General features: G+C 45.9%; 1 protein-coding gene across 2 annotated transcripts in view; it reads left to right on the forward strand.

Annotated features, from left to right (window-relative positions):
* RPIA (ribose 5-phosphate isomerase A) overlaps positions 1–19,397 on the forward strand; it is a 75,088-nt gene that overhangs the window by 10,748 nt on the left and 44,943 nt on the right. The window lies entirely within an intron of this gene.

Raw genomic sequence — 19,397 nt, forward strand, 5'->3', positions numbered from 1 at the left:
AGTTAAGCGTTGACTTCGGCTCACGTCATGATCTCATGGTTCGTGGGTTTGAGCCCCACATCGGGCTCCATGCTGATGGCTCAGAGCCTGGAGCCTGCTTCAGATTCTGTGTCTCCCTCTCTCTCTGCCCCTCTCCTGCTCATGTTCTGTCTGTCTGTCTCTCTCTCTCTTAAAAATAAATAAACATTACAATTTTTAAAAAAATAATAAAATAAAATAAAATAAAATAAAATAAAATAAAATAAAATAAAATAAAATAGAAAGTCCTGTGCAAACTGGGATATGTTGGTCACCTTTTATGGTGGCAAAAGACCAGGGAGCCTGGGTTCCAAGCTAAGCAAAGGCTTCCTTGCAGTCTCTGGTTTCCTCTGTCTTCCATCCTTACATCAATACAGCCTCAACTCCGCTCACCCTGCCTGGTAACCCAGCTTACAGCTCTGGTGCCTGCCTGCGCCTCCCTTCAATGGCCACACGGCCGATACATCTACCGTCCTTGGCAGCTGGACTCCATCTGTCTCTCAAGGGTTTTGTATTCAAAAGAGGGAGAAGGTACAACCTTTTCCTGCTTAAAAAAAAAAAAAAAAAAAAAAAAAAGGAAAGAAATATATGTATATATTTCTACGCCTCTATTTCTGTATCTCTATAACACTGGAAGAAGAAAACTGGTCACAGTTTTTGTTTCTGGGAAAACAAACAGGGTGGCCAAGGCACAAGGGTAAGAGATTAGGAGGGAGGCTTTTCCCTTTTTTAGTAGCTTTATTGAGATATAATTCACATTCACCTATTCACCTAGTTTAAGTGGACAATTCAGTATTTTCTAATTTTTGACAGATCTGTGCAACCAGGAAGGAGACTTTTAAAAAATATATTTATTTTGAGAGAGAGAGAGGGAAAGGGAGAGAGAATGAGTGGGGGAGGGGCAGAGGGAGAGAGAGAAAGAGAGAGAGAGAATCTTAAGCAGACTCCACACCTAGGGCGGAGCCTGACACGGGGCTTTGATGCTTCCGGGATACGTGCAATGAAAAGTCACATGGGGCGCAAGCCACACCCCAAACAGCAAGACCCCTCAGTGTTTTCATTGGTTGGGTAACTTTTGTTGCCAACCATCAGAGAACGGAGGGGAGCTCCTCCTATGACTGGGATCCAGTCTTACCCCTCTTGCATCTCCAGGGACCTGCTTCTTTGCAGAGCACTGATTTCAGCACAGCACTAGGTCAGAATTTTCAGGTGCTTGTCACCAAGCATGGCTTCCTGAGATAGCACCGTGTACAAGGGGGTGATCATACATTCGGTCTCACAACTCCCTCCAACACGCACAAGTTAGAATATCTTCAAAAAGGTGTTTATGTTTATCTTAAGTGTCCTTTCTAAATTCACTCTGATTTGCAACAGTGAATCTATGTTACCTGTGTATTTTTTAAGTTAAAAATAAGTTAAAATTTAAGGCCTCCTACAGGAAGCCTTCCTGACTCCTCCCTCATTTCCTCATGATAGTTTTAGTTCCTTTAGTTTCCATAAAATCCACCTCTAGCTCACCTCTAGCACAGAGCTTATTCTAAGGCATTTTAATCACCTGTTTAATTACCTAGGTCCCCTTTAGACTGTGATTTCCTTAGGGCAGGTGCTGTGCCTTTCATAACTGGGTCTCTAGGGTCTTGCATGGAGCCTGGTGCACTGAGCCCTTCATCTTTCCACCTCCCCTAAAGTGTCCTGCTTTTCACACCCAGCTCTGTCAACAACTAACCTTACCACACCGATTCTCGAAGAACCCAAAGAAGACTTCTTCTCTTCAATCGGCTGGCATATTTTACTAAGCCCTGAGTACCCAACTGTATGCAATAATATGAGAAAGTGAGGATTCCAGAGGGACTTGAACACACCCATCTTAGGAATGCTAGAAATTAAGGCAAGTCCCAGGCATGTTATTTAGGTGGGAACTATATTCATTCATATGTTCATACCTCTGGAATGAAAGTTAAAGGAAGGGAAGAGGGTGGTGAGTTAGGGGCTGGAACTAGATCTTGAGACAAGATAAACATTGGAGGGAGGAAGGGCAGGGAAGGCACAAATCTCTGCTTTGGAAAACAAATTGTTGGAGGGACAGAGCATCATACAAACACTGAACTTACACAAATTCCATTAGGTATACTTGGAAGAAAGGAAGGGAGGAAAAGGGAAAGAAGAAAAGGGGGAAAGGGTGGAAAAAAAGATACAAGAGGAATAAATATTTAAATGATACAAGCTTTCATAATTTTTTTAACATACCAGAGCTCCCATACAACATTTCACACAGTTGTTTCTAAAGAGCTTGAGAAAGAAGACGTGACATCTATTTTCCAGTAGTGTGTAAGGATTCAGCTTTGACCACTTGGATTATTAGAAAAGGTTTTTTTTTTAAGTTTATTTATTTTGAGAGAGACAGAGCGCGAGTGGGGGAGGGGCAGAGAGGGAGAGAGAGAATCCCAAGCAGGTTCCATTTGTGCAGTCAGCACACAGAGCCCGATGTGGGGCTCTAATCCATGAAACCGTGAGATCACGGGTTGAGCCGAAATCAAGAGTCGGTCACTTAACCGACTGAGCCACCCAGGCAGCCTGGGGATTATTAGGGGAGCTTTAAAAAACAAAACAAAACAAGACAAAACAAGACAAAACAAAACACAAATGCCTGCATCCCACCCGCAAAAATCTGATGTAATTAATTGGTCAGAGGTGCAGCCTGGGCTTCAGACTGGTTAAGAACTCCCTAATTTTCTTTTCCAATTTTAAAAATTGTGGTAAAATGCACAGAACATAAAATTTAACATCTTTACCATTTTTAAGGCTATAGTTCAGTGGGGTTTAAATATACTCATAGTGTTAGGCAACCATCACCACCATCCATCTCCAAAACTCTTTTCATCTGTAAAACTAAAACTCTATACCCATGGAACAATAACTCGCACCCCTCACCTCAGCCCCAGGAAATCATCATTCTACTTTCTGTCTATATGATTTTGGCTATTTAAGTACCTCATAGATGTGGAATCATACAGTACTTGTCTTTTGTGTCTGGCTTAGATCAACTAGCATGATATCGTCAAGGTTCATCCATGTTGTTAGCATGTGTCAGAATTCCCTTCCTTTTTAAAAAATTTTTTTTTAAAAGTGTTTATTTATTTTTGAGACAGTGAGCAGGGGAGGGGCAGAGAGAGAGGGAGACGCAGAATCCGAAGCAGGCTCCAGGCTCCGAGCTGTCAGCACAGAGTCCAACACGGCGCTCGAACTCACGTGCCACGAGATCATGACCTGAGCTGAAGTCGGACGCTTAACTGAGCCACCCAGGCACCCTGGAATCCCCTTCCTCTTTAAGGCTGAATAATACTCCATTGTATGTATATAACACATTTTGCTCATCCATTTCACATTGTAACTATTGTGAATAATGCTTCTCTGAACATGGGTGCACAGGTATCTCTTTGAGACCCTGCTTTCAGTTTTTTTGTGTATATACCCAGAAGTGGAATTGCTGGATCATATGGTCATTCTATTTCAAGTGTTGGAGGAACCTCCACACTGTTTTCCATAACGGCTGCACCAATTTACATTTCCACTAACAGTGCATAAGCGTTCTAATTTCTCCCCATGCTTGTCAACACTTGTTATTTTCTGGGCTTTTGGTAGTGGTTATACTAATGGTTGTGGGGTGGTGTCCTCTTGTAGTTTTGGTTTGCATTTCCCTAACGATAGTGATTTTAAGCGTCTTAAGATGTGCTTAATGGGCATTCATATACCGTTTTATGAAAAATATCTATTCAAGTCCTTTCCTTGTTTTTGAGTCAGGTCGTTCAATTTTTTGGCTGTTAAATCTTAGAAGGCCTCTGTATATTCTGGATATTAATCCAGATCCCTTATCAGATACGTGGTTTACACATATTTTCTCCCATTCTGTGGGTTGCCTTTTTATTCTGTTGAATAAATCATCAAATGGGGGCACCTGGGTGGCTCAGTCAGTTGAGCATCTGACTTCGGCTTAGGTCATGATCTCACAGTTCATGAGTTCAAGCTCCATGTCGGGCTCTGTGCTGACAGCTCCGAGCCTGGAGCCTGCTTCGGATTCTGTGTCTCCCTTTCTCTCTGCCTCTCCTCCCCTGCTTGTGCTCTGTCTCTCTGTCAAAAACAAATAAACATTAAAAAAAATTTAGGGTGCCTGGGTGGCTCAGTCAGTTAAGCATCCTACTTTGGCTCAGGTCATGATCTCACAGTTCCTGGGTGCAAGCCCCGCGTCGGGCTTTGTGCTGACAGCTCAGAGCCTGGAGCCTGCTTTGGATTCTGTGTCTCCCTCTCTCCCTGCCCTTCCCCCGCTCTCTCTCTCTCTCTCTCTTTCTCTCAAAAATAAATAAACATTAAAAAAAATTTTTTTTAACTGGAAAAGGTGGGGGGAGGGTGTGAATCAAGCATTTCAGTACAAACTATACCACTGAGTAATCAAACATGATGAGGGAGGCTTCTCTTTATAGAAGTATTCTACTAATGAAGAAGTAAGGATAGAATTAGAATTCTGCCGTTTTGTACCTCTGATGAATTAATGGGTGTAGACCCTAGAGCCAGGCAGTGGCATCACAATAGATAGACAACCATATGTAATATACCACCGGATAAAACCATATGGTACTACTTATGAAGTCATCTTGCTACCAAAGAAATGTTAAAAACCAATCAAGCCTATAAATTAAATCAAGCCTATAAATATTGCATCAAGCCTATAAATATAAACTACCGGTTCATGGGAAAGACAAGGGACAGAGGAATATTTCAACTAACTCCACGGGGATGCAATAAGCAAAATCTGAACTATGAGAAACAACAAACAAATTACAAGGGGTAAAAAGAGATGGGGATGATCCTGTAGATTAAAAGAGATTAAGAAGGGCGCCTGGGTGGCTCAGTCAGTTGAGTGTCCAACTCTTGATTTCGGCTCAGGTTGTGATCTCACCTTTTGTGAGTTTGAGCCCTGCGTTGAAACTCCCCATGAGGCTCCGTGCTCATCATGTGGGGTCTGCTTGGGATTCTCTCTTTCCTTCTCTTTTCTTTCTGCTCCTTCCCTGCTGGCGCATGCACACATGCGCGCGCGCGCTCTCTCTCTCTCTCAAAATAAATAAACTTAAAAAAATAAAATAAAAGAGATTTAAGAGATATCAATCAGTTGCAGTGTGTGCACCTGTGGAGAAAAGAGTTAACACAGCGGGCCTGAGCCTGCTACCCTAAAAACGCCTGCTTGCAAGGATGGCCCTTGGCTGGCATCTGGGAACTTAGATTGGGGTGGGTTCTCACCATTCCCTAATAAGGATGTCTCACTTTGTATAAACTATAAAAACAATGCAATTTGTGCTGAATACCTGCTTTCCTACTGGGAGTCTGGAATTTTGGTACATGCCAAGCAATGGGTGCCCATATATGATCAGCCCTGAGTAAAATCCACAGTCACTGAGTCTCTAGTGAGTTTCTCTGGCAGACATTTCACATGTGTTGTCCTAATTCGATGCTGGAGGAATTAAGTGCATCGTGTGTGGCTCCTTTGGGAAAGGACTTTTGGAAGCTTCCTTCTAATTTCCTCTGGAATTCATTCTGTACGCCTTTTCCCTTAGCTGATGTTGCTTGTGTCCTTTCTTTGTAATAAATTATAGCTATGAGTATGACCATATGCTGAGTCCTGTGAGTCCTCCCAATGAATCACCGAACCTAGGAGTGGTCTTGGGGACTCTAGACATAGTACCTTATTTGGAGGCTGATAAAACATACAAAAACAAACAAATAAACAAACTAACAAACAAACAGTGGGGGAGGGGTGCAGAGGATGGGAAATGAGAAATGAGGAAAATCTGAACTCAATATAATGACACTGAAGAATTAATTTTTAGATGATGTAATAGTATCATAGTTCTGTTTAAGAGATACGTATGTTAAAATATTTGTGGGTCAAACGATATGAAGTCTGAGATTTGCTTCAAAATAATCTGGAGGGAAGGGTTGGAAGTAGGTAAGCGTATAGATGGAAAAAGATTGGCCATGAGTTTAAGGGTCTTGAAGCTGGAAGTATGTCTATGGCATTTCATTGTGCTATTTTGTCTACCTTTGTATATGTTTGAAATTTTATGCAATAAGAAGTTTAAAAGATATATATCTTGGGGATCTTTTAATTTCAGCTCAAAGACAGCTTCCTTGTTTGTTTGTTTTTTTCACTGCTGCAGAATATCCCATTATATAGGGTGGTCTCAGTTCTATGTGATTTGCCTTGCCACTGTCTTTAGGACCTGACCCTCAGGTCACACGCAAGAAGGATGTTGGATATTGGATAGCTCACGGAATTAAAGGAAAGGCTGAATGAACAACCAAGTCTCTGAAAGTACAGGAACTGTGGCAGTTTTGGGGGGACTTGAGAAAGGAGATCCCCATGGACAGGCTCTTAGAGATAAGTCATCAGGAGAGAGCACCTCAGTCATTTTTTTCCGCGGAGTCACACTGTCAAAGTTCACCTTCCTTGGAGAGAGGGATCTTTGACCGAGCTTGGATTATGGGTCCCTTCTCAGCTGGAGAAGGGCAGGGCCCCTTGGTCAGCAAGCCCCTCAAGACAGCATTCAGTGGGTGGGAGAGGGGTGCGTTCCTACAGGGAAATCAGAGTTCCTCTATCAGCGGATGGGGGGATGGATGCTGGCTGAACAAAACAACAAACGTCTGATACTGAGGAGAGGAAGAACTCTGGGTGGGGCCTTCGCATGGCCAACTAGGGAGCTGGAGTTACCAGAAGATTGGGTAGGCGGTAACAGGTCAATCTCTTGGGCTATAACCCATACCCTTGATTTTCTTTTCATTGGCGTAGCCTGAGAAACAAGGGCTGCACTAGAGAGGCAGGGGACCAATGACGTTTAAACAGGTTTTAAACACCCTGGACATTAAAAAATATAGTTCAGGGGCGCCTGGGTGGCTCACTGGGTTGAGCGTCGGATTCCGGCTCAGGTCATAATCTTGCAGTTTGAGAGTTTGAACCCTGCCTCAGGCTCCACGCTGACTGTGCGGAGCCTGCTTGGGCTCCTGCTCTCTTCCTCTCTCTGCCCCTCCCCCACTTGCAGTCTTTCTCTCTCTCTCTCTCTCTCTCTCAAAATAAATAAATGTAAAAAATATATAGTTCAAATGAACCAAAGAGAAGAAACAACACAAAAGATTCCTGAGCAGGAGGACTCGCTGTATCTCAAGGCAAGAGTTCTGCTATGTGCTGTTGACAGAGAAGTTTCCATTTGTCGGTCCAGTCAGCCAGCCTTGTGTTTAGTTCCTTCCCAATTCACCTGTACCACCATCTCCCACAGATCCTACTGCTTGAGAGTCTCGTATTGCCCACTGAGGGTTGTCTCACTGGGGACGCTGAATTGTGAAAGCAGAGAATACTAACACTCCTGATCACAAAACCAGAGCATATAAATAAACCCAGGAGAGTGGATTTAGGGAAAGTTAAAGAAGTTATTAAACAGTGGAGTGATTTATCCAGGAAGCTGTGGAATTCCCTTCCTGAGATGTCTGTAAATACACAATAAAATACATTTGTAGCTAAATACCAATTTAAAGAAAAATTAAAAAGCCTTTCTGGGTGCTTCCGGTCCTAAGATTTTATTCTCTCAAGAGCCAAAATGTAAAAATAGAAAATATAATGTGTCTTGGGGTGCCTGGGTGGCTCAGTCGGTTAAGCGTCCGACTTCGGCTCAGGTCAGGTCATGATCTCGCAGTTCGTGGGTTCGAGCCCCGCGTCGGGCTCTGTGCCGACAGCTCGGAGCCTGGAGCCTGCTTCAGATTCTGTGTCTCCTCCTCTCTCTGTTCCTCCCCTGCTCACGCTCTGTTTCTCTCTCTCTCTCAAAAATAAAGATTAAAAACAAAAATTAGGAAAAAAAGAAAATACGGTGTGTCTTTCTATTATCATTTTGGTGCCTCTTTGGGCACATTGCATAATTGCTGGCTTCCACGTTCTGAAGCTTGGTTGCTGAGATTTGGAGAACGAGCGGCTGTTATCTCTGCTCACCAGTTTTCAGAAAGATCTATATAACCTTTGGCACAGTGGTTACGAGAGGCCCAGGAGGTAGCGTTATTAAATTCTAATCTTGCTTCACTCACAGTGGCACTGAGTCTCTCTGGCAAGTTCCTGACTTCTTTCTTAGTAAGCTCCACTACTTTCTCCTCTTCCTCCTTGCCTTTTTGCTTCCTATCACTTGTACATTTATTTTGATCAATCCAAGGCACTAATGGTATTAGGGACATTATTTAATTCTTGGTTATCTTTTGAATGTGCACCGCAGGGAAAATAAACACTTACCCTCCCTGCCTCTATTCTATTGGTTATAGAATAATTCCCATTAATTTTCTCTCAAATGAATGCAGTCGGGGGGGCACCTGGGGGCTCAGTCGGTTGAGCGTCCTACTTTGGCTCAGGTCATGATCTCGTGGTTCATGGGTTCGAGCCCCGCGTCAGGCTTTGCGCTGACAGCACAGAGCCTGCTTGGGATTCTCCGTCTCCCTCTCTCTCTGCCCCTCCCCCCTCAAAAATAAATAAACACACAAAAAAATTGAAGCGAGTGCAGTTGGCTGGTGAAAAGAGTTTGAATCAGTGCTGATCCAGGACTAGAAAAATAATTCAGCGTTCACACTCTTGATCATGAGTCAGTCAGTGCCATTTTCCTGGGTGGAATAGAAATAGCACCGGTAGCTGGAAAATGAAGAAGGCAAGAGGTAATCCTGACAGGCTGGTGACTGGGTGGTGCTGTCCGGTCTCCTGCTGCCCCCACCGGCGTAGGGGCCCTCTGGCTGACTGCCATCCCACAGCACCTGTGCCCGAGCAGGCACATGATAGGATCTCGGTAAATATCAGCTAAATGACAAGTGAATAAGTAAATGGTTGAACAAGCAGTGTTTGCCTGAACTTGTTCTCTGGCTGGGACCGTAGGGCTCTCTGCCCTCCTCTGAGTGCCTCTGGACGACTTGGAGGGAAGGGAGCTGCTGGGTAAAGGCCAGTGCCAGCCCATGCCTCACCCTTCCTCCACCAGCCGCGTTCCGCTGTCCGCCTGCTAAGTCTGCCCCTCTGCTCTGTCCTTGGGACACAGGCTTCCTCTCCCGCGGCTGCACTTGGAGGTGAGAAGATGTTTCCATACTTTCCACTTGCCGGCACTCCACAGCTCCCTTATTTCTCTTTGAAAGCAGCTTCCCAGCAGGGCCTGAATTCGAGAAGCAGGTAGTGTGTGCTGATGATAAGCTCTTCCTGTTGGCTTGGTAATTGTGTTTCCAGTGGGGTGACAATCACCTGACCTCGGAGCCCAGCCCCCCAGTTTCACTCAGAGAGGCCAAGAGTGGCTCTGATCTGTATCTGCTTTTCTGAAACCCCAAAGGCAGAAGTGGCTGTGGCCTGGCTGCTAGTGGGTGGGGCCTGGAGAAGGCGTGCCTTTATTTACCAGTTTGTTCTGGGAGAATGGGCAGGACCTGGAAAAGCCAGACTGTGAGGTGGAGGAGTGGCCCTTCGGCCACCTCACTGATGACCCTCTCCCTCATTGCTAAATTAGGGGGCAAAAGTGCTGTTTAAATTCATTTTTTTTAACATTTCTTCAGTTTTGAGAGAGAGCGTGAACAGGGGGAAGGGCAGAGAGAGAGGGAGACACAGAATCCAAAGCAGAAATCGGGCTCTGGGCTGTCAGCACAGAGCCTGACACAGGGCTTGAACTCACAAACCGTGAGATCATGACCTGAGCCGAAGCTGGATCCTTAACCAACTGAGCCACCCAGACGCCCCAAAAGTGTTGTTTAATAGAAGAATCTTGATCTTGGTTCTGAAAAGAAGGTAGACAGAGAGGCATTTAAAAACATTTTTTAAATGTTTATTTTTTGAGAGAGAGACAGACAGACAGACAGACAGACAGAAGGTGAGCAGGGGAGGAGCAGAGAGAGAGGGAGACATAGAATCCAAAGCAGGCTCCGGGCTCCAAGCTGTCAGCACAGAGCCTGACGTGGGGTTCGAACTCTCAAACCGTGAGATCATGACCTGAGCTGAAGTCGGAGGCTTAACGGACTGAGCCACCCAGGAGCTCCAAGCCAGTTTTTATATATAGCTCTGGTCTCCCACATTCCTCAGAATTGTTTTTTTTTTAACTTTAAAGGCCAAGTACACCATGAACTTGAATGTGCAATAGGTAGCCATAAACTGCTGAGCTCAGCAGGGAGGAGAAGAGACAACCCCCAACTAAGGGTTCTTGGAGGATGGCAGAGAGAGAATGTTCTCTCTGAAAGGAAACTCTTGAACTGTAGTACTGTAACAGGTCATCAATGTATCTACTTAACTCCCAGCCAGCCTAACCACATGGTACCACCATTCTGCACAGGCATTTGAGTCTATTTCTCAGCTTATGGAAATACCAGAGACTCGTTTTGTTTTGTTTTGTTTTGTTTTGTTTTGCTTTGCTTTGCTTTGCTTTGCTGTGTGGCTAAAGGAGGAAACTCTAATTGGTCCTCTGCATAACCAAAGACTATAAATAACCAAAATCATGCAGAAAGGAAACTTTCAGAAAAGCCCTTTCAATATAAACCCTGGCTGTTATGACTGGTTCTTAGTTCGGATTCAGTTTCTCAGAGGTGTAAGGGCCTCAAAGAACTTAGTAGCTCCTCACTTTTCTTATTTAAATCCAGAAGGCCCTTTGTGCACACGCTAGGAAGAGACCTGTGGACATAGGCCTTTATTGTCATAACAACACAACAAAGCCTCTTCAGTGAATGAAAGATGGGCTGGGACTTGATGGGTTCAGGAAGGGGGAGTTTGGCTGAAGAAGCCCATTACTGTACAGAAAGTGTGAAGGACATGCCTAGAGAGGAGGGGGCCAGACTGCAAAGAAAAGAGCCTTCCACATCAGACTAAGGGATTTGTTCTGCAAACAAAAGAAGCCGAAAGGTGGGGAGTAATAGGAAAAGCATGTTTAAAAAAAATTTTTTTTAACGTTTTATTTATTTTTGAGACAGAGAGAGACAGAGCATGAACAGGGGAGGGTCAGCGAGAGGGAGACACAGAATCTGAAACAGGCTCCAGGCTCTGAGCTGTCAGCACAGAGCCCGATGCAGGGCTCGAACTCACGGACCGCGAGATCATGACCTGAACCGAAGTCAGCCGCTTAACCGACTGAGCCACCCAGGCGCCCCAGGAAAAGCATGTTTAAATTTTTGTGGGGTCGGAAGTGCCTGGGTGGCTCAGTCAGTTAAGGGATGGACTTTGGCTCAGGTCATGATCTTGAAGTTCGTGAGTTCCAGCCCCATGACGGGCTCTGTGCTGACAGCTCAGAGCCTGGAGCCTGCTTTGGATTCTGTGTCTCCCTCTCTCTCTGCCCTGCTTGTGCTAATGCTTATTTATTTTTGAGAGAGAGAGAGAGAGAGAGAGAGAGAGAGAGAGAGAGAGAGAGAGGAAGAGAGAGAGAGAGCATGCATGTGAGTAGGGAAGGGGCAGAGGGAGAGGGAGACACAGATTCTGAAGCAGGCTCCAGGCTCTGAGATGTCAGCACGGAGCAGACGTGGGGCTGGAACCCACGAGCCACCATGACCTGAGCCGAAGTTGGACGCTTAACCGACTGAGCCAACCAGGCTCCCCAAGCACATTTGTTTTAAAGTCTGAGAAGTCACAAGAAACTGACTTGACTCTGCTTAACCCGGGAGGAGATTGTATTGCTGAGACCCTGATTCCATTTTTCTAGCCAATCTCATGACAATGAATTTGTAAGTAGCTTCTTCGTACCAGAATACTATCAATCAATTTAGTACCAGGCAAACCCCACTAGCAAGTGACCTCAAAGTAAAGCCCCACTGATGGTAATGTTACAACGCTCAACACTCAGTGCTTCTAACACAGTCTTGCACAAAAATTCCTGGGATGCTCACAGGTATAGTCCCCGTGCTCCCTAGGCTTGGCCAGTCTGCAGTTCTGGTTAAGTTTCTTTCCTCTATAGTTTGAAGAACGAAGGGGCCGCCTTGCTCAGACCCACACCCTGCTCACGTGGTCCTGTTTTGTGGGCTGCCGCTGCTCCCCACTGCTCACTCACTGCCTGCCAGCATTCATGGAGGCCTTCTACACGTCTCTCCATCAGGTTTGTCTCCTCTCTGGCCAGCAAGGAAACTCATTTCAGAGGGGTTGCTCCTCAAAGAGCTGCGGGGCCTCTGTGCCATGGTTTTCCCTTTGATGTTAGACTTCTCCTTTTCTCAAAGCCCAAAACCCACTAGCTCACTGGATGTGTGTCATGGGGAAAACTGGACCCGGTGGGTAAGTCACCTCCTGGATTAGCCAGGGTTCTCCAGAGAAACAGAACCAATAGGAAGTGAGCATATGCGTGTGTGTGTGTGTGTGTGTGTGTGTCTCTGTGTGTGTAGAGACAGAGAGTAAGAAAGAGACTTATTTTAAGGAACTGGCTCATATGATGGCAGGGACTGGCCAGTCTGAAAATTTTAAGGCAGGCTGGCAGGCTGGAGACTCAGGGAAGAGTTGATGTTCTGGTCGCAAGACAGTTTAGAGGCAGAATTCCTTCTTCCTTGGGAGACCTCGGCCTTTTCTGTTAAGGCCTTCAACTGATTGGATGAGGCCCACCCATGTTATGAAGGATAATCTACTTTACTCAAAGTCTATTGCTTTAGATATTAATCTCATCTAAAATATACCTCACCATGACATCTTGGCTGGTGTTTGACAAAAAACTGAGTACAATGGTGTAGCCAAGTTGACACATGAAATTAACCATTACACCCAGGTGTGCTGTGGAGTTAGGCTCACTCTGCCAGGCTCCGGGGTCACTTGCAATGCCTTTCCTCTCAAGCTGCTTGTCCCTCTGTGCAGTCTGGGTCCCTGGAGCTGGGCCTGACTAAACACTTAACTCACGCACAGTCACATTAGTGTGTAATGTGGACAGAGCCCTTAAACGTATCAAACCAGCTTTAGTTTACATGGCATTCTATAGTTTTGTCTTTAAAGTCCCCTTGCCAAAGAGTTTCTCCATCCTTCAGATACTAAAAGCTTTAAGTACAATTATTAAAAAAATTTTTTTAATGTTTATTTATTTTTGAGACAGAGACAGAGCATGAACGGGGGAGGGTCAGAGAGAGAAGGAGACACAGAATCCGAAGCAGGCTCCAGGCTCTGAGCTGTCAGCACAGAGCCCGACGCGGGGCTCGAACTCACTGACCACGAGATCATGACCTGAGCCGAAGTCAGACGCTTAACCGACTGAGCCACCCAGGCGCCCCTTAAGTACAATTATTTAAACACCGAACAGAATGACAGCATGGAAATGGAGAGTTGCTGGCTACCAGACAACAGAGGGAAGGCGACCATGCCATTCAATACCTTGATGGTCAAAGGACTAGATTTGGAACCAGGGAAGAGATTTGCGGATGTTGATGTGTGGTGGGGAAAGATGGGTTGCACACAGTCAGGACCTTGTGTCATGCTCTACGGGTCCAGATGAAGGCAGAGAATATTTGCAGCCATAGTGATTTGGTTACGCCTACCTAGACCCAGCCTCAGATTCATTAAGACTTACTTGTCTTTGTTTTTGCGATTTTATGGTTTCATCTACTAAATAGCTTCTAAATTTCACTCTTCTCCTCTCTTCCCATTCTGAAATCTTACCCTTGCCTTTTTTTTTTTTTTTTCATCTTTCCTTTTTAGAGATGTCAATACTGGGACTCTTTTGGAAGCTAGGCTTCTGTGCCCAGATGGTACCTGGTGACTAGCCATGCAAATAGACTTTGAAACTTTGTGTTCATTTTACACAATAAACTAGCTCAAGGGTCATAGCATTGAGAAACGTTAACTTTTCTAATACTAACAGTGTATAAGAGGGGTCTAGGTGGGTGGGGCCACTTAAGTCTTGTCAAAAATGAAAAACTGTATCTAATCCAAGATGGCCTCATTATGGACTGTGGAAGCCATGGCAATGCGAATGCCAGAAGGTGGAAGGAGAATGCATATACACTTTGGGAAATTAACAACGCTGCTTTTCATGCCTGTAGCTAATTTTTCAGTCTTTGTAGGTGGGATATATCCAGCTCTGAATGAAAAAGCATATGTACCTAAAACTAGAAAATATTTTTGGCATATAGCCTAGATAAGACCCTCTATTCATATACATATCCTATAACATATAACACTGCATATCCTTGAATGCCATTATGTTTAAATTTTTTTGTTATAATATAGGTCCATCTTGGAACTAAACCAAGGATTTATCTGCTATAGAATACAGTGGACCACACTAGGCCCCAAGATGTGGAGCCTGAGAGTATCATCATAATGAACATTGCTCTAATCCAAAAGTATAATTGTGTGTACAATGCATATTCTTAGGAATATGACTGGTCTGAAAGCATTCGTATCCATGATGAAACAGGATGTCATCTATATCCAATTCATTTCTGTGACCACTTAATGAACATGTGTAACATGGTGGCTATTGTGTCAAGTATCTAAGAAGGAGACTTTAAGAAAAGGGTGTAGAGGAACCTGGGTGGCTCAGTCAGTTAAGCATCTGACTCATGATTTCCACTCAGGTCATGATCTCACAGTTCGAGAGATCGAGCCCAGCACGGTTCGAGAGATCGAGGGATTCTCTCTTTGCCCCTTCACTGCTTGCATTCTCTCTAAATAAATAAATAAATAAATAAATAAATAAATAAATAAATAAATAAAATTAAAGAAAAGGGTGTAGTCCAACCTGCAACTCCTTTGTCTTGGAATATAATCCTCATGGTAATTTGGAAACGTTAGTATTTAGCACCATCCTGATTTTCATGGTCTCTCCAACTAAAGAGCAAGTCCTTGAAATAGTATCATAGGTCTGTGATCGCTTGAGACCCTTAGCAGGGCAAGAGAATGGGAATTAGCATGTAATCTCAGTGAGGCCAGTGCAAATGCTCAGCACTGGCCAAAGCACAAAGCACAAAACGAATGTTTCTCTTTTGGGGGGTTGGTAGTTTTCTAACTTTACTGTATATTTGATTTTTAAAATCCTAATGCTCAGACTATACTCTAGATCAACACAATCTGAATCTCTGGGAGTGGGAAGGAGGCATCAGTAATTTAAAAATCTCCCCCAGCGATTCCAATGTATGGCCAAGTTTGAGAACCAGTGTCTGGCCAGTACTGCTCAAACTTTAATATTCATACAAATCACCTGGGGATTTTGTTAAAGTGCAGCTTCTAATTAAGTACGAATAAGGATTGAGGTTCTGCATTTCTAAAAGCTCCCAGGTGGTGCGGATGCTATTGGTCCATAACTCACTGGATTAACGAGGTACCAGAAACTCTGAGGAGGATACCAAGACTTCCACTGGGGGTAGAGTCAAGATGAAGTGCGACCAGGTATAGTGGATGCTGTGGATTGTGTCCCTCCATGTCTGTTCCAGCCTCTTCTAATGTGCCTTCCTGCACTATAGAGGCAAGAAACTAAAAAACTTCATTTCCCATTACATCTAGGGCTCTGAATCTGATTCCCATCCCACGAGTTGTAAACACTCAGGTGATATTTGAATTCAGGACTGAGGATGGTGGCAGAATACGAGGTCCCCATTTTTCTGTGTGGACTGTAGCGAAAGTTCTAGAGCTGGATGGATTGGGGCGGCACCTCCCAGTGCAGCAGAGCTCCAGGTAGACTATGTCCTCAGTATGGGCTTGGGGATTGTTCCTGAATGCTCAGCCTTCTAGATTCTGTGTCTTCAAGCCTTCCCACGATGCCATAAGTTTAACGACACGGAACTCTCTTATATGTGGGAAAAAAAAAAAAACAAAAAACCCATGTTTTGTTTTATTTAGGTTTGTTTTTTACTAGCCAAAGCCAAAGTCCTTTGAACTGGCATCCAACCTCCAAGAACTACTAGAATTATTAAATGCTTATTTGGAGGACTTTGAAAGAATGCCTTTCTGGAAGGGTGGGGGGACTCAGAGCTGACACTGAAGGAGGAGTTGAGGGGTTAAGAGAGGGAGACTCCCTTATTTTCCCAGGATCCCAACTGAATGGGAGTTTCCCGAGTCTGGGGTGAGGTTGTACCTGGGGGCCAAGCTGCCTTCTCTTTTGTAGCATGTCGCATCCCAACCTTAGGGACCAAGGAATCACTGTAAGGTGTCTGACAACCCACAAAGGCCTTTTATTTATTTATTTGGGGGGGGGAGGGGCAGAAAGAGAGGGAGAGGGAGAGAGTCCTAAGCAGGCTCTGCACAGTCAGTTCGCGGGGCCCAATGCAGGGCTCCAACTCACGAACCGTGAGATCATGACCGGAGCTGAAATCAAGAGTCAGATGCTTAACCCACTGGGCCACCCAGGTGCCCTTACAGTAGATTTTTAATTATGAGTTTTGTTCAACAAATACTAGAAAAACAGCTGCTCGCTAGTAGAGGTCTACAAGATGTTTTCTCACATAAGTTAAAAAAAAAAAAAAAAGAGCGCTCATACTCAGAGATTGGGTATCCCTGCCCGGTCCTTCTTGAAGTAGAGATTGGATGTTCCCGCTGTGATACAGGTATAATAAGAAGAGTTTGTTCATAGCTGGGCAAGCAGAGGACAAAGCCCAGAGGGTCTGAACAAAGGGAAACCTCACAGCCCCTCTGCCCTCACTTCGCGTGGGGATTCTGGGTCTGCTGTTCAGTTTGGGGGCTCTGGGTTTTGTTTTTATTAAGAAGCCTCCATTCTCTCTCTGATTCAAGGTCACAGGGGAAAGAAGTCCCACTTGGAAGCAGTCTGTGGTAGCAGCGTGAAAAAAGCCAGAAAATTCCGGACTGTAGTACAATTATTCACTCATTCAACAGTCTTGACTCTCAATTGTGTGCCAGGAAAAATACTCGACTCTGAGGGTGTTTGCTACCAACCCCGTCCTCAGGAAGCTCACAGCTGAGTGAGGGAGACGTGCAAATATGTGGGTGACCAAATGCAGTGGTAAAAGTGGCAGGATGGGGTGTTTTCAGTCAGGACCATGCTGAAAGTGATGGTGGCCTATCAATACAGAGAGTCAGTCATCTGTCCTTCATTTTATACAGACTGCACCTCAGACTTTACCAAAGAGTCAGCAAGGGGAAGCTCATCTTTGTAGACATCTGTCTGTCCCCTCGGAGCCTACCCCCCTAAGTCTGGAGGACAGAACAACACTGGCTGACCATGCCTTGTGATTGGCTCAGACGAGGTTTGGGCCCCACCCCCACCCCCATGCTCACCTGCCCTCCCCCACTGCTGCCCTTCTCAGGTGGCCCCGTTCTCAGGCACGGTTACTAGCACAGCTCTGAGTCATTACCACGGGACGTCTGTCTCTGCTCCCACCCTGGTCCTGCCAGATCAAACACACTGGCCACGGAGGCAATTAGCCGCGGAACCCTGAGCCCTGTTTGCCTTGACCACTTGTCACACTCGCCGCCCCGTATCCATGATTGATTTACGGGCCGTGTCCCAGGCCACAAGCTGGACTCCACGCTGGCGCCTGGGTTCCTCTGCCCCACTGTCCCTCTTTGTTTCCAGCATCGCCCACCCAGGTGACAGCCTTTCCGGCCCAGGCGGTCTGCCTTTGCGCAATCCTCCTCGCTTGTTTTAAGCCCTCATTTCGTGGCTGATTTAACCACGCTGGACCAAATGCTCTTCACAACAGAATGCAGAGCTGTGTGTCTCCTGTGCTCCTTGGCCCCGGAGGGGAGGGAGGTGGGGCATTGCCGAAGACTGACCGCGTGTAGTTGAGTGTTTTCATTAGCACCCCCTGACCCGCCTCGGTCTGCCCCGAGTTTCATTCCCGAATCACGGTCCATCTGCCTAGGCCCAGTCCAAAGGTGAAACGGGGTTTCCAGAAACCTATAGGCAGCATGACCACTTGGGGAACCTGCTACATTTCGCTCGCTCTCTTACAGCTCTTGCCTTTGCTCCCCAGATTCTCAGCGCTGCCCTGCGGCTGGGGGGTGCCCCGTAGGCTCCGCTGCTCTCTGGAACCTGACCCCTCCAATGGCACATTGGGGCTGAGTATCTGCCGTGATGGGGAAGGCTGGTCCTGTGTGCCCACCCCCGTTCATTTCAAGGGCTATGGCGGTTGCATCCTGAGATTCTACAAGAAACTTCCATTGGTTTTCTGCTCGGCTCCTGCGTCACACGGGGCAGAAGGGGAAAACTGGTGGGATCGGGCAGCGAGCGTGCATGTCAGGGCTGAGAACGCTACAAGTGTTCATTGCTTTCGTGTTTCTCTCGTTTTTCCGCCACAGCTCCTCACTGTCTCGTCTCTCTCATCAGGGTGAAGTAGTGTGGACATGTTCCACATGCTTGGCATCTACCTCTGGGGGCACCATCCTGGGGCCGCACCGCAGACTCTTGGTGAGGTCGCAGGCTGGGCGACTCAGCTGCGTCTTAGCTACAAAGTAGGGAGTGGGAAACCAGGGTGAGATTCTGGTGGAGGAGATGTCCTTGGTGGTGGTCCTCTTTCCTTGGACCATGCTCTGTGCCTCACATGGCAGTGTGTGTGTGTGTGTGGGGTGGGGGGTTTCTTCCCTGTCCAACACGGTGAGTTTAATCCAAACTGAATGGTTTCTCCACTTCTGCTCCAGCTCCCTCACCGTCCAGTCTTCCCACAGCAGCCAGGGAGATCTTTTTACAATGCAAACTGGGTCATGTCCTCCCCCCGCGTTAAGACTCTCCCATGGTTTCACTTTATCAACGACAAAATCCAAACTCCTTCCCAAGACCCATGAGTCCATGCCTGCACTGGCCCCTGCCTGCCCTGACAAACTCACCTCTTTTCCCACTTCCCTTTTCACTCTGCTCCAGCCGCACTGAGAGGATTTTGCTTTCACCAACACTTGTGTCGGGGTCTCGGCACGTTGTCTGTAATGCTTTCCCCCAGAACTTTCGATAGCTGCCTCCTTGGCTTCATTTGGGGCTCAGCTCAAATGCCACGTCCTCAGAGTGACCTTCTTCTGGCCCGACTGCATTCTCCTGGGCTTTGCTGTCTCCGATTTTCTTGTGGACGCTGCCCCAGGATTCAAAGTGTAGCTTAGGTCTACTGACGAGCTAGATGTGGTGCCGTGGTTGGCAGGCCACCTTGTAGGACTTTACACAGGGGGATTTAATAGAAAAACACCTTGCAGTAAGCATGCACACACAACCTAAAAGCAAATGTGCTGTATAGCATGATCATTTAACGTGGCTCTGGTCCCCAGCCCTTCACTGGTATCTGTCATATGAGCCTGGATAAATATTTGCTATATTGTTAAATCAAGTTTAATTGAGTACATTATTGGACAACATTCAAAACCCCAGGGCCAGAAAATCTGGGGAAGTTGGGCTGTTCCAGAAATTCTTCACAGCAGGAAATAGAGAAAGACTTCATAATCTAAATATAGCTGGTTA

Source organism: Acinonyx jubatus, chromosome A3 (genome assembly GCF_027475565.1).
Source record: "Acinonyx jubatus isolate Ajub_Pintada_27869175 chromosome A3, VMU_Ajub_asm_v1.0, whole genome shotgun sequence".
NCBI classification, from domain to species: Eukaryota; Metazoa; Chordata; class Mammalia; order Carnivora; family Felidae; genus Acinonyx; species Acinonyx jubatus.